This window comes from Phyllostomus hastatus, unplaced genomic scaffold (assembly GCF_019186645.2).
Source record: "Phyllostomus hastatus isolate PE091 unplaced genomic scaffold, TTU_PhHast_1.1 phas_contig_1540, whole genome shotgun sequence".
Taxonomy (NCBI): Eukaryota; Metazoa; Chordata; class Mammalia; order Chiroptera; family Phyllostomidae; genus Phyllostomus; species Phyllostomus hastatus.
Window position 1 is genome coordinate 5,158 of NW_025333628.1, and position 16,183 is coordinate 21,340.

The 16,183-nt window shown below is 45.1% G+C and overlaps 2 pseudogenes; both read left to right on the forward strand.

Annotated features, from left to right (window-relative positions):
• Positions 1-983: 983 nt before the first annotated feature.
• Positions 984-8,212, forward strand: LOC123813605 (annotated as a pseudogene).
• A 6,394-nt stretch (positions 8,213-14,606) lies between these two features.
• Positions 14,607-15,997, forward strand: LOC123813611 (annotated as a pseudogene).
• The last annotated feature ends 186 nt before the right edge of the window (positions 15,998-16,183 follow it).

Genomic DNA, 16,183 nt, shown 5'->3' on the forward strand with positions numbered 1-16,183 from the left:
CACTGGACATATAAAGTCACACAGAGACGTCATCATAAATTAGTGGGGGTTTTTTAAGTAAACTTACTGATGTGAGGGAGAAAGAAACATGGATTTGTTGTGAACTCATTGATGAATTCACTGGTTGCATCTTGTCTGAGCCCTGACCATGGGATTGAACCTGCAACCTTGGGGGTATCAATGATACTCTAACTAAGTGAGCTCCCCAGCCAGGGCTAACCTCATTTTCTACGAAAAGCCACATATACAAAGTAAAAACAAACAAACTAACTAACTAACAAAAACAAGCCTTTCATTATCACTGGCAGAAGGCAGTCATTTCAACATCTGATCAATGTCAGAAGTTCTTTGGGAGGTGGCTTATATTCTCCGGTCCTGTGATGTCTTCAAATTTGAGGGTATATCTTATGCTCAACACCTTTCAAGGTGGATAAGGCTCCATCCCACTGGCTCAATAGCCACTCCAGACTACAGGCTGCCACAGGAGACATTCAGGTAGCCCTGGCCAGGGTGGCTCTGTTGGCTTGATTGTCATCCCATATTACTGAGGGTTGAGAGTTGCAGCTCCACTCAGGGTGTGTACAAGAAGCAACTGATCTCACTCTCTCTTTCTCACTCTCACATCTCTCTCTCTGTATCTCCCTCTATCCCTGTTTCTCCACTTACTCTCTGTCTCTAAAACCAATAAATACCTGCCCTTAGCTGAGGATTGAAAAAAAAAATTCACAAGTAGAGTAGAGACCATCTCACCCCCTAACTTACAGCCCCAGGATAAAGCTTATCTTCATGCTAACTAGCATTTCAAAATCAGAAATTCCGGGCCATGAGCTACTGATGTTTGTACTTGGATTGCATCTTGATTGCCTGGGACTGGTGAGTACAGGTCGCTATTCACAGAAACAGGGTTGGAGTCCCAGAACCCATCAGTCCTTGTCACTCACAGTGTTCTAATGCGCATGTCCCTTCCCACCCAGACAGCAAGCATGGCCCAACATTTTAAAGATATAAGCAGTTGCTATGTCTGCCTGAGCTACCTGGAAAGACCCCGTGAGCCTGAAATGTGGGTTCATCTGCTGCCTCAAGTGTGTCAACTCACTGCCGAGGGGCCCCTGGAGGACACGGGATTGTGTGCTTCACCTGCCCTGAGGTTTCTCAGAAGAGCGACATCAGGCCCAATCGCCAGCTGGCCAGGCTGGTGTCAGAAGTCAGGGCACTGGAGCCACAGCTGAGAGCCATCCTGAGGATGAACCCCAGGATGCGGAGGTTCCAAGGTGAGGTCTGGGGGCCACCAGCCCTCACCCCATGGAAAACAGCCACTTGTCAAAAGCCCTCCAGTCAAGGTGCTTTACCTGGGTTCTGGCACCTGAAATGTTCTGTTCTTTCCCCATGTGCCAACCTGGAAGTCTGCATTAAAAGCATCTGTAGGTTTTCTTTCTTTTTTTAAGATTTTATTTATAAATTTTAAGAGAGGAGGGAAGGGAGTGAGACATGGTCAGAAACACTGATACAAGAGAGAAACATCGACGGATTGTTTCTGGTAATGACCCCGACCCAGGACCCAATACACAATCACCCCCATGTCCTGACCAGGAATAAAAGCAGTTTCCTGTTGCTTGGCACAATGTCTCTCAACCAAGGCCCACAGGTCAGAGCCATCTGCAGGTATCCAAGAAAATATAGGATTTAGCTCTGCCTGCTGTGACTCAGTGGACTCAGTGCCAGCCTTAGGAACCAAAGGGTAGCCAGTTCTATTCCCAGTCAGGGCACATTCCTGGGGTGTGGGCCAGGTTCCCAGTAGGGGGCCCGGGAGAGGCAACCACACATTGATGTTTCTCTCCCTCTCTTTCTCCATCCCTTCTCCTCTCTCTAAAATCATAAAACAAAAGAAAATCTTAAAAAAAAAAAAGAAAAAGGACATAATCATGCACTTGACCTATCCTATCCTGTATTTTCAGTAGCCACACAGGTGGTCACCTGGAACTGGAGGCTGATGGAGTAGAAATTTGATTGATTAGGTAGAAATCAGAGGTTGGGTGTTCCATTGCCTGTATCCCTAAAATCCATCCTTTCCGATTCTTAATTGTATTTAATGTGTTGGTAAACTATTTTCATTTTTAAATATGTTTGAATTTAATTACTGAATTACAGTTGCCACACAACATTACAGTAGTTTAAAATCACAGCATAGTAATTAGATATTCATATACTTCAAGAAGTGATTCCCCATGATCAGCCTAGTCCCCACCTGGCACCATGCACATTACCCCAGTATTACTGACTATATTCCCTGTTCTTCCCACTATGACCCTGGGCCTGTTCTGTTACTGCCCATCTGTACTTCCCAACCCCTTCCCCTGTTTTACCTCATACCCCAAACCCCCTCCCATTTGGCAAACATCAATTATTTTTCACTGTTTTCAACTCTAGTTGCATTCAATATTATTTTCTATTGTACACCAACTGTAACTGAAACTTAAAAAATTGTTTTAAAAATTAAAGAGCCCTGGAGGTGGCTCAGTTGGTTAAAGTGGTTCCTGGACACCACAAGGTTGCAGGTTCAATTCCCACCAGGGGGCGCACGTGAGGCAACCAATGGATGTCTCTCTCCTTCCCAACACCTCCCTTTCCTCCCTGTGCAAAATCATTAAAAACATATCCCCAGGGAAGGAAAAAAAAATTAAAAATTAAATTAAAAAAGGAAAAAGAGATAAAAAAAACAAAACAGGGATTGAGGAGTTTTTACTCCGGAAGGTGTCTTTCTTTCTTTTTTATTTTTTTAATTTTGTTAATCATTGTTCAAGTACAGTTTTCTGCCCTTTTTACTCCCATTCCAGCCCACCCACTCATCCCTCCCCACTTCACTACCATTACTAACCGCCCCCCAGTTTTTGTCCATGTGTCCTTTAAATTTGTTCCTGTAAACCCTTCCCATTCTCTCCTGAAATTCCCTCTTCTCTCCCCCTCTGGTCACTGTCAGCCTGTTCTCTATTTCAGTGTTTTTGACTATATTTTGCCTGTTTCTTTGTTTTGTTGTTTAGGTTCCTGTTAAAGGTGAGATCATATGGTATTGGTCTTTCACTGTCTGGCTTATTTCGCTTAGCATAACGCTTTCCAGCTCCAACAGCTCCATGCTGTTGCAAAGGATAGGAGCTCCTTCTTTCTTTCTGCTGCATAGAATTCCATTATATAAATGTACCGTAGTTTTTTGATCCATTCATTTACTAGTGGGCATCTAGGTTGCTTTTAGCACTTAACTATTGTAAATTGTGCTGCTATGAACATCGGGGTGCAAAGGTTCTTTTGGATTGGTGTTTCAGGGTTCTTAGGATATAGTCCCAGCAGTGGAATTGCTGGGTCAAAAGGCAGATCCATTTTTAGTTTTCTGAGGAAGTTCCATACTGCTTTCCATAGTGGTTGTACCAGTCTGCAATCCCACCAACAATGCACTAGGGTCCCCTTTTCTCCACAACCTCTCCAACTCTTGTTTGTTGCTTTGTTTAGGATGGCCATTCTGACTAGTGTAAAGTGGTATCTCATTGTGGTTTTAATTTGCATCTCTCTGATAGCTAGTGATATTGAACATCTTTTCATGTGTCTCTGGATCCTCTGTATGTCCTCCTTGGAGAAGTGTCTGTTCAAGTCCTTTGCCCATTTTTTAAATTGGGTTGCTTGTCTTCTTAGAGTGGAGTCGTGTAAGTTCTTTATACATTTTGGAGATTAAACCCTTGCCTAAGGTATCATTGGCAAATATGTTTTCCCATACAGTTGGGTCTCTTTTCATTTTGATGCTGTTTTCTTTAGCCGTGCAGAAGCTTTTTATTTTGATGAGATCCCATTTGTTTCTTCTTTCCTTTATGTCCCTTGCTCTAGAGAACATTTCAGTAAAAAAGTTTCTGCATGAAATATCTGAGATTTTCTTACCTATGTTCTCCTCTAGGACTTTAATGGTGTCATGGTTTATATTTATTATATTTGGGCAGCTCTGTGCCCGAATCAGAGTCGGAGGGAGGCGGCGCTGCTGTCCAGGGTCCGCTGCTCCGTGTTCGGGCTCCTCTGGGTGCTGCCCCACTGAGCTGCTGTCCAGGTTCCTGCTAAGGTGCCAGCGCATCCTAATGTCAAGAATCATAGAAAAAATACATATATACACATATATTTACAAATATATGTACAGATCTATATATTTATATATTTACATATAAATATATTATATATGTGTATATATATAATTTTAATATAATTTAGACAGGGAGAGAGAGGAAACAGAAAGCTTTGATGTCAATTTTATTCTGCAACAAGTAGAATATTCTCCATCCTTTGAAATGCCTAGTTCAGGGGTATGTGTGCACAGAATCTGTGATAATTTGTATGCTAATTTTGAAAACATGAAGCAGTCATGGTCTCTTTTTCCACATGGAGTCCACACTAAAGGAAAAAAAGTCCTTAATCAACTAAGCAAAGAGCTTAATGTAGAGAGAATGTCTGTCGTGACCAAGGACCAGTTCCAATGATAACTGTTCCTTGTGTCCATGAAATCTGATGTAATTAGGGACAAGGGAAGTTCCCCCAGGAAAACCTGAGGTGTGGAGTAGAAGACAAGAAAGTAAATGAGTCATGTGGGTCCCTTAGGTGGCCCAGAGAGTTAGGGACAGAGCTGATGCATTATTTCTCTTTCCACAGTGGATGTGACCTTGGATGTGGACACAGCCAACAACCACCTCTACATCTCTGAGGACCTGCGGCAAGTCCGCTGCATGTACGTGGAGCAGAAGCGCAGGGTCTGTCCTGAGAGGTTCAGCGCCTCCTTCTGTGTGCTGGGCTCCCAGCTACTCACCTCTGGCCGGCACTACTGGGAGGTGGACGTGGGCACCAGCGCAAAGTGGAACCTGGGCGTCTGCAAGGAGTCTGTTCCTCGACAGGAGAATGTCGTCCTCTCTTCAGAACGTGGCTTCTGGACAGTGAGCTGTAGGGAGCATGTCACCTTCCTGGCCAGCACCAGGCCGGTGACAGAGCTCATGGTCAGTCCCCGCTTACACCGAGTGGGCGTTTTCCTGGACTTGGAAATGGGAACCATTTCCTTTTATCATGTGGGCGATGGCTCCCATATTTTTACATTCCCCCCGATTTCTGTGGCAGAGCCCCTCCGTCCGTTTTTCGCTCCTGGAATTCCAGAGATAGATGGCGAGAGCATCATGACGCTCTGTCCCAGGTTCAGTCCCAGCATAGCCAGTGCAGCTGGACAAGGCCACGGGGCTCTGAGCACAACAGGTACAGACGCACCCTGCATGCCCACAGCCATAGACATCAGACTCTCGGCTGGTGACCCAGCACCCTGCAAAACATGGGACAGCTGTGAATCCCAAACACAAATTATGGGGAACTTCCACTTCCCATATTAAGTCCTGTTATGGTTGTTTTAGGGAGACTTCCTTGTATAATTGTCCAATAAATATGTTTTGAGCATTCACATCAATTGCCAAATGTTTTCCTTTTCATTTACTAAAAGATCAACTGCATGTATCAGGGAGGTTGTAGACAAAATAAAAAGTGGTGTGAGCCAACAGACTGAATGGTTTTCTCTGCAATCAGAACCCAGACCTACAGAAACAGTTCAAACAGGGATGTGGCCTGGCCAGGGTGGCTGGGTTGATTGCAGTGTCTGCCCATGCACCAAAATACCACAGGTTTGATTCCCAGTCAGGGCTTGTGCCTAAGGAACGTAAGGAAGGGAACCTGACTGAGCTTTCTCTCTCTCAACAACAGGAGATGTGTGTGTGTGTGATTTCTCTCAGCAACAGAAAGACACATTTATTTCAACTACACACAGAATGTTCCGAGACCCTAGAGGAAAGCAGGAGGACTTCAGGAGCAGCTGGACACAGGAGGTTCATGAGCTCAAAAAGAATCCTTATGTTCATTTATAATGTTTGGAGTTAGGGAGGCTTCATTAGCTTCCAGCTTGGAGTGATGAGAACTGAACAGTCAAGGAGAAAGTGTCTCAGGTGTCACAGGGGCGACTCTGCCACAGTTCCCCCTGGGCCTTTGGCCCTGGTTCCTTCCCCTTCATCACAGCAGGGTTGTGTTGCTTGGCTACCACCAGGCAAGTTGTCCTTGAAGTAAAATTGGCAGATTCTTGAGAGGGAAGGTTGGATGGGGCTGCAGGTGCAGCACATGGGCTGATGAGGCCAGTGGCAGATACAGGGTGGGATGTCAGCATCCTGGTGGAGTGAGGACCCCTCTCAAAGACACAAGTCAGACACTGTGAAGCTCCCCGCAGGACCTGGTCTGTGAGGCCAAGGCATCAGAACCAGCAGAAGAAGGAACCCAGAGGAATTCACAATGGTCCCCTCCCAATCTGGCTGTAATGCCACCGCCAGCCGGCAGAGGGCAAGAGAGTAGATGTGACCTTCAGGCCATGGAGTGTCTAAAACCTTGGACAGGTGCAAGGACGCCCAGGTAGTACAGCAGGGCTGGTGGCCACGGGTCCTGGAAGCACAAAGAGGTGCCACAATGAACTGACAGACGGAGAACGTAGGGAAAGTAAACACTGGAGACACAAGACGAGAAACCAAAGGTAAAATGAGTAAAGAGAGTCCTTGTAGGTCAATAATCACCTGAATAGGCTGAACTCACCAACCAAAAGGCACAGAGAAGATGAATATGTTAGAGCAGAACACAATTACGCTGCCTGTAGGAGACCCAACTCACATCCAAAGACACACAGACGTGCACAGTGAAGGGGCAGATGAAACCATCCCCCTTTAAAATGGGCAGCCCTGGCCCAGAGGCTCAGTGGGTTGGAGCCTGCCAACCAGTCTGCCAAAGGGCTGAGGGTTCTATCCCTCCTGGGGGCTTGAACGAGAGGCAACAGATTCATGTATTTCTCTCATGTCAGTATTTCCCTTTCTGTCTCACTCTCTCTCCCTCACTTTCTCCCTTCTTCTATCTCTCTAAAATCAACAAACATGTCCTCAGGTGAGCATTGAAAAGCTATGGACAGAAGACCGGAACAGACACTTACAGACGGCTAATAGAGGACTGACAGATGGCTCACAGATGGCTAATAGTCCTGAAATAGTGCTCAATTGTCTCTAAGAGACATGCAAACTAAAATCACAATGAGGTATCTGTTCATGTCTGTCAAAAAATCTACCTTCAGTAGAGCAACAAACCAGTGCTGGCCAGGATGTGGGGAAAAGGGAACCCTCTCACACTCTTGGTGGGAATGCAGACTGGTGTAGCCCCTCTGGAAAACAGTGTGGAGTTCCCTGAAGATAATAAGTATGGATCTGCCTGTCGACCCAGTGATCCTACTTCTGGGTATTTACCTGAAGAGATCCAAAACACTTACTTGAAAGAATATATTCACCCCTCTGTCCATCACAGCATGATTTACAGTAGCCAAACTCTGGACACAGCCCAGGTGCCCATCAGTAGGTAAGTGCATATACAAGCTCTGGTACATTCACCCCGTGGAACAGTACGAGGCAGGAAGAGAGAATGAAACCTTAACATTTGCGACAGCCTGGATGGACCTAGAGGGTATTATGCTAAGGGAAATATGTCAGATGAGCAAAGATAAAAATCATGTGATTGCACTCATATGTGGAGCATAAAACCAAAAAGCAACAAACAAATTGACAGAACAAACAAAAAGGAACTCACAGTCACAGCCAGCGCTGACATGGTAACCAGAGGGGAAGGAAGTGGCGGGGGAAGAAGAGAGGAGAGGGGGTCACATGTGTGGGGATGGAAGGAGACCAGAGGTCAGGTGCAGAGCATTTTTATTTCCCCGTGGTCATCCACAGCTGGATACTGCATTGAAACCCTGGATGTCCCACCTGCCTGTCTCAGCTTGAACAACCCCTATACCTAAAGTAACAAGTCTATGTGTCCAGTGCACTGGCCATGGCAGAAGGACCGGAAGAAACAGTGGACTGTGCCCCTTGTTCCCAGTGGTATCTCAGAAGGAAGATTTCAGGCCAGTGAGCTGGCGGGTAGAGCTGGGTTCTAAGATGTGATTATTAACTGGCATTTCTTACTGTCAATTGAAATGACAGTGATCAATTTTAATGTTATCGTCCTATATTTCCCCATCATTGCTTTTTCCTAATCCCAGTGTGTACGACCAGGAAGGCTTCTCCCCACAGTAATCATCCAGAACATGAGGACAGGCTGGTGCAATGGGAGACTCCAGTATGAGCTCTATGAGTGATACAGAGGTATTGCAGTGTCCTTTAAGTCACATGGACAGAGGGAGACCCCAGGCCCTGAGCAAGGACACAGTGGCTTCAAGTGGAGGTATTTTCCAGACTCAACACACCTCAGACTGGGAACAGCAAGCCCTGTGGAACTTGAATGCATAGGAAGACCAGTCAGGGGTCACACAGGATGACCACTGTGAGGGACCTGGGGACAGAAGAAGCAGAAGGCAAGGGCCCAGTGGGAAATGCTGTGACTGGAGCTCCTGCTGCAGATTGTCCCTGCACCCCAATGACAACATGACTCTCAGCTCAGATTCTCCCCAAGGGACAAGGGACACTTTTTCTGCCTCCTGCTGGCTGCTCCAGAGGGCCATTTCAGTAATGGCCATCACTGTCCCCAGTCTCTAGACCTGCCTGAGGCTGCCATCTTGTGGTCATATCATGATGTCAGGTTCTTTGTCCTTATGGTCTGGTCCAGAGTCTTCATGGTCCTTCTCCTGCACAGACACCACCAGAGGCTGCAGCACATTCACATCCCACAGCCACCACCAATGCCCTCCAGAGACCAGAGCCACCCACACCATCCTGATGCTGGTGGACACCTGTGTCACTTCCTATGTGCTGATTTCTGTGTTCACTTTAAAGTTGTTGTGTGAGTGCGCCCCCATCTCTGGTGGGTGCAGACCTCCCCTAGTTGCCTTCCTGTTCTCCTGCTCTTTGCCCCTCACTGAGGATGCTCAGGGATCCTAGAGCTCCTGGGGTCATGGACTGTTGGAAGTGACTCTTGACAATCTCATCTGTGGATGTCAGTGTTTATAATATTCTTAATTACCTTTTTCACTGATCCTTCTGAATGCCAATGTTGTACATAAAATCCTTTTAAGTTAAAATATAACTGACACACCACCTTGTGTAAGCATAAGGTGCCCAGCATGTTTATTTGATGCACTTACATTGACTCATGTGCCGCCTAATGGTGGTGATCCGCCCTAAGAAACACGTGGTTGTGTGATGTTGTCGTTGTGCAAACAGCACAGAGGCTCTCACACCTGGATGGTCTCCCTACTGCTCACCTGGACTACAGAGCTCAGCCTGTTGCTTCTGAGTTGCAAGCCTGCACAGCACATAGTTATACAAAACAACTTGTACAATAAATCAACGCAACAGAAAACGACACCACCAAGAGACCCAGTAAAGAGACGCATATGAGGCTGCTACAGCCATAACAAAGCTACTGTCCTGCAGTAAGCCTTAAAAAAAAAACTCACTAAAGGCAATGTTAACTGATTTGAGAAAGAGAGAGAGAGGGAGAGAGAGAGAGGGAGAGAGAGAGAGAGAGAGAGAGAGAGAGTGTGTGTGTGTGTTACAGAGAGAGAATCATCAATCAGTTCCTCACCATAGGCACCCTGACCAGATATCAAACCCACAACATTTTTGTATTTGTGATGACCCTCTAAGCAATGGAACCACCTGGACAAGGCAGGCATAAATTCTTTCATGGGATAGCATGTTCAGAATTTTGATAATTTTTATTGTTATTGTTTTCTGATTGTTGAGTTGAGGTTTGTTATGTCTTTTCTAAAAGAATTGAATTGCAAACATTTTCTGCCAGTCTGTGGCCTGAGCTCTTTTTACAGACATAACAACAACATTAATGCACAGATAGGTTTTCCTGGGAGGAGGAATCAGAAGTGACTCACTGTGAAGGTTTCCTGGGAGAGGACTTAGGTGACTGAGGGAGGAAGGAGACATTGTGACTCATTTCTTTTATATATTCTTCAGTGTCTTTTGAAAACTCTTGTATGTGCATGAATAATGTTTTCAAATAACAAGTTATACTAAAATCCCTTCACTTAGAAAATTCCTGACAGAACATTCTCACATCATGATTTAAGATTCAGATTCTGATCCTCTTCTCTAGAACCAACTGTTTGTCTTAGAAATGCCATGCTCAAAAATCTTGGCTGGATGCTGTGGACAAATCCTCCCATGGAAAATAGCTAAAAATGTCATGTGTAGTACAAAAACCAACTTCTTAGAAGCAAGAGAGAGTTGAGGAGATATGAATGACCACACCCCAGAAGAAGGGAAAGACCCAGCTTGGCCTCCACAGAGGGCTGTGCCCCTGGGTGAGGAGTGGGGGAAGGTGTGTAAGTACATTGTCCAGAGTCCAGACATGGAGCCCAGCACTGTCAGCCCTGGGCTGTGCTCTTGACTTTCCTCCCCATCTGCCTTTTCTTTTATACATGTCAACAAAGCTTTTTAAATTACTTATGTGGATATAGATAATATGCAATTTACATAATGAATATATATTCACTATAAAAAATTAAAAATGTTAAAAGTTATAAATGAAAAGTATCACTAAACTAAAGGGGTTCATTCATTGTGTGCACATTAAAGCCCAATCCAATGCAAATAGGAGTTTGCATCAAAGAAAGTAAAGGTTTAGCCCTGGCTGGTGTGGCTCAGTTGGCTGGAGCATCATCCCTTAACTGAAAGGTTGCAAGTAGATTCCTGGTCAGGGCACAACCTCAGCTGTGCATATGATCCCCAGTCCAGGTGCCTATGGAAGGAAATCAGTTGATGTTTCTCACTCACATGAGTGTTTTTCTCTCTTCCTTCCTCTTTCTCTGTAAGCAATGAAAAAATAATGTCAAGTGAGTATTACAAAAAAAGAAAAAGACATAAACAGAAAGTAAATGTTTATTTAAGGGAGTGGCACCAAGTCACAGGTGATTTGTCCCCCTAAGACCTGGTTTTCTGATGGCTTCTAGGGGTTGGGTTGCAAAGGGGACTGAGGGACTTAGGGTCAAGGCCTCCATTGATTGGTCAGCACTAGGGTGGGGGTAGTTGGTCATTGCATCTGGTTCAATGTCAGCCATGGGGTTGTTCTTCCAGGTTTCACATATTCATCCCACTGCTCTCCCCAGAGTCTAAATCTTCATGAGTACGTATTTGAACGCATCTGATTTCCAACCATTTTCATCTCTGCAGACCTCTGGCCACAGCCCTCATTCCTGCCACAGGTGGGCTGGGTCCCTGCACACCTGGAGAAGATGGACACCTTGGATGTCTTTTACCTCATCTTGGGCAGCCTTGGCCTCTCTTGTTCTGGCTTCCCTGTCACCTCGATCCCACATGTTCCTCTTTTTTAGTTTACTTCCTCATTTTTCCCACTTTGTCTGCTGGTATTTTTCAAAAGAGAACATGGAAAGTTAACTATTAAAACTCTAATCACATGAGGAAATTTTAGTCTATCCTAGCCCTTATTCACATCTTGACTTGATATAGAGCTCTGTGTTAAAAATACTTTTTCTTCAAAAATTGGAAGGTATTGCAACAATGTCCACTAGTCTCCAGGCCCATATTTGCTGCCTCTTGAAGTTTTCATGGTCTCTCCCACCCTCTTTCTGAACTTACATCATGAAGTGTCCTGGTGTGGGTCTGTTTTTATCTGCTGTAGAAGAATATGACTAGGACATTCAAAATGAAACTTTTTAACTGTAAACTTTTAGAAATACTCTTGGAAAATTTTAAAATCATTTCCTCCTCATCATACAATTATTTTTATTTCTTCATACTATTTTAAAACTGTCATTATTAACTTGCTGAAATTTCATGACTGACAGACTAATAGGTTTTTTTTCTCCAGCTCACACAACTTTTCCATTTGAACAACTCAGCAGGAGAACAGCTTGAATCTTGCAGGTCACTACTGAATTATTAATTTCTATGATGGTATTTTTAATTTCCAAGAGATCTTTCCTATTCTATGCCTGTGTATAATTGTTCTCTTTCAGATGCCATTTTCTTTTACATCTCTCACATAATGTGGAGTGGACCCATAGGTCTCCTGGTTACTGATTCCATGATATCAGGAAACTTTCCCTCACAGCATTTGGTCATGATTACATTTCTCTGTGTCATTTCTGCTAATGGCTCATCTGCCCCATGACAGTGTCAGAGTCACAGAGCCAGAGTCCTACTCTGGCTCTGCATTCTGTCTCCAGACTCTGACTTATCCTGACACAGTGGAGGCCTTGAAACCCATGCTCAATGACGAACTTGGAAACCAAAGGAGTCCCATAAGTTAACTCCTTTGAGTTGGGCTGCACATGGGTTAGTTAGTAGTACCTGGAAAGGTCCCTGCAATGAGGTTGGAGAGAGTCCTTTATTTGATGTCCCTTCCAACAGACTGAATCTTTTAGTTCTAAGCCATGATCTTTGAAATCTGCATTTCCCGAGATCACAGTGTACAATGAATGGGTTACCAATTTATTAGTTTCTTTAAGCTGGTTAATAAGTCCCTGACAACAATGTAGAAAGTCTCCTTCCAGGAAATTGGTCCATGTGCTTCTTCATCCAGATGCACAGGGAGGCCAGAGACCTCCCTGGAGAAAAGTTTATGTTCACCAAAGGGCGTGGCTCTCGGGTTGAGTTGCACTCTAGGGAAAGCTTCTGTCCAGGGCAGAGTGAAGGCTTCTGAAGTTCTATCCAGCTGAATTGTGATGGTCCCATTGGTGCGCCCCACAGTCCAGAGGACAGGGGTGAGGGGCACAGTGAAAGTGCTGCAGAAAGGGCCAAAGGTTGCAGCCGGATTTTGTGACTTGCCCAATGAAATGAGTCCCTCAGGCACAGTGTCACTCAGAGGGAATTCCCCAGTGGGGAGTTATTCTTTCTAACAAGAATTGCCCGTCATTAAGGCTGTCACTCTCCTGCAAGGCAACACCTCAACCCAGTGAGGAAACACACAAGTCATTATTTATGTACATTTGTGTCCCTGACACGGTGGTATTTGGATGAAATGCCAATCTTCATGTGGACCCACAGGGAGTGGGAGATGTCCTTGGGACCCAGGGAGCGGGTTCCTGGGCTGTACTTTGGACAGATAGGACATCTGCTATGCTCCTCATGAGCTACAGCAGCAGAAGGTCTCCAGTGACATTGTTCACTCCATGAAATCACCTTCCCAGGACCACAGTGTGGTGGCTCATGTACAGGTTCAAGTGCAGTGAGTTGGACCCCTGCAGGTAAGATGGGTTCTGATTGGGTCCAACCCACATTTCTCTGTGTGGGTCAGAGTTTCCCCATTTTTGTTGCCATATTCTCTTTTCTTTCTCCTTAGCTGTCTGTTGAAACTGTAAAAGATAATATTTTATTGATTTAATAGAAAGCAAGAAACATTCTTGGGTCTGGATAATGTCTCTGTTCAATGCTGTCTGTCCAGGTTCAATGTCAGCAAAATTACTTCCTTTCACTTCCATGGTGGCAGCTTTAGAATGCCCCAGAATTTTTTATAATTGCCCATTGTTTTTGGTTCCTGTGCAGAATATAACAATTTTGCAACCAGTTTTCCACTTCTTATTGGCTGCTCTGAGGTAGTAGAGAGGCCTCCCTATTTCCATAGCATTCCACAGTCATGAGCTACACCAAGTGCACATTACTCTCAGTGTAAACATTGGCTACTGACCTTTGTCCAGGTGACAAGACTGAGTTAGAGCAGTGAGTTCAGCATGCTGGGCAGATTTCATTTCCAGTCGACGAGAGCTCTCGATTATGTCCACCAGGGAAGTTACTGCATATCCCTCTCAGTAATGTCCTTGTTCATCCATCAGATAAGATCCCTCTGTAACCAAATTAAAGAAGCAGCACCAATTGGAGTTTCCTGTAAATCATTCCTAGGAACCTGTAGATTGTAATTACACTATTCAGTATCAGGTTTGACAAGTTCTAAACCCAACACGTACCTAGGTACCATTGCACATTGGAGGTCTTGCAATCCATCTGGATGATGAACTTGACTGCAGTCTGATTAGCTAAGGTATGCAGCCCCTTGATGTCCTCCTGAGCTCTGAGCCCAGCAGCCTCCTATCACAGAACATTCTAGAACATGGCAACAGTTCACTTGCATGGATTGCAGAATCATAGTGATGCAGGATAGTAAGAAGCTAAAAAAATTCCTAGGCAAGAGGAATGGGGAAACTAAGACAAGAAAATTAAGCAAGCCAAAACAATTGGAACTTAACAGCCAGCTGGTGAATTGCAAGATATTATCTCCCCTAACCAAGGCACTTCAGAACAAGTGGTTGTACATCAGCTCCCTAAGCAGAGAATACACAACTTAATTCACCCTGATCAGGGAAAATAGACAACAGACACCCAATTAATGCCATTTGTGCCAGACAAACCCAAGGATGGATGAAGTCAGGGGAACAAATAGAAAATAAATGCCATTGGAACCGGACAGACTCAAGATAAAAGTAAAACAGCACAGCAGACCAAGAATATTCCCTAAATGCCACCATGCGCTCATGAGACACACTATCATATAAAAAATACAGCTGGGTGGTCTGAACCTTGTCAGCACGGGGAGCCTGAGTTGATGTGGATGCAGATTTCCTAATGACTTCCATCTTGACTTACACTTTTAAAAACCTTCCCAGTACATCACAATGGGCCTTCAGATTTTCTATCAGATCTCTGAGCTGTTCGCCCCAGCTATGAGCAGCCCCAGCTGCCCAGACTAAATCAAAGAAAACCTTGGAAAACCCAATTTAAGAAATATCATGGTGGTCAATGGTGTTTGTATTCCATTTTTGCTGTCAGGTACTTTGTATAAAGACCTGGGTTCATTGACACGCACTAATATCCCAAAGAAAGATGTGGATTATATCACCTTTGGCACAGTTATAGAGGAAGTGAAAACAACCAGAGCAGCTAGAGAGGCTGCCCTCGGCTCGAGCTTCTCTGACAAGACCCCTGCTCACACTGGCACCACGGCCTGCTCCTCTGCCAATCAAGCCATGGCCACAGGTGTTGGCCTGAATGCTTCTGGCCAGTCTGATGTGGTCATGGCAGGTGACGGAGAGTTAATGTCCAACATCCCTGTTCATCACTCAAGAAAAATGAGGAAATGATGCCTGATCTCAAGAAGACCAAGACTCTGGGTCAGCAACTATCTCTAATCTCCAAATTCAGATTGAACTTCCTTGTACCTGAACTCCCTGGGGGGGCAGAGGTCTCCACCAATGAGACCATGGGCCACTCTGCAGACCCACTGGCTGCCACCTTTGCTGTTTCTCAGCTGGAACAGGACGAGCGTGCACTGCACTCACTTAGCCTGGCCAAGAAGGCACAGGATCAAGGACTCCTTTCTCACTCTGTGCCCTTCAGAGTACCAGGAAAAGGTGCAGTCACCAAAGATAATGGCATTCGTCCTTCCTCCCTGGAGCAGATGTGCAAACTAAAACCTGCATTCATCAAGCCCTATGGTGCAGTGACAGTGGCAAATTCTTCTTTCCTGACCAGTGATGCCTCTACGATGCTGATTACAGCAGAGGAAAAAGCTCTGGCCATGGGTTATAAGCCAAAGGCATATTTGAGGGATTTGGTGTACATGTCTCAAGATGCAAAGGATCAACTTTCACTTGGACCAACATATGTTACTCCAAAACTTCTAGAGAAGGCAGGATTAACAACAAATGATATCGATGGTTTTAAATTTCACGAAGCTCTCTCAGGTCAGATTTTGGCTAATTTGAAAGTCATGGATTCTGACTGGTTTGTACAAAACTACCTGAGTAGTTAAACCAAGGTTGGAACTCCTGCCTTGGAGAAGTTCAACAACTGGGGTGAGTCACTGTCCCTCAGACACCCTTCTGGAGCCACTGGCTGCTGGTTGGTATGGCAGCTGCCAAGAGATTATGAAAGAAAGGAGGTCAGTTTGGTTTGTAGCTGCATGTGCAGCTGGAGGTCAGGGCCATACAATCATAGTGGAAACTTTTCCAAAGTAATGGATCAAAGAATGTTCCTGTGCCACACTCCCACTAGGCAATGCCATTTCAGTGCATTACCAAGTGACACCTATAGCTCCTAGCGCCTCATAGAAAACAAAATCTGTGGTCTTCTGTTAAATACTTGGCAATTAAGCCTTGCCGGTGTTCTGACCTGTCCGGTAGTCAGGGCTTACCGCTCCTTCA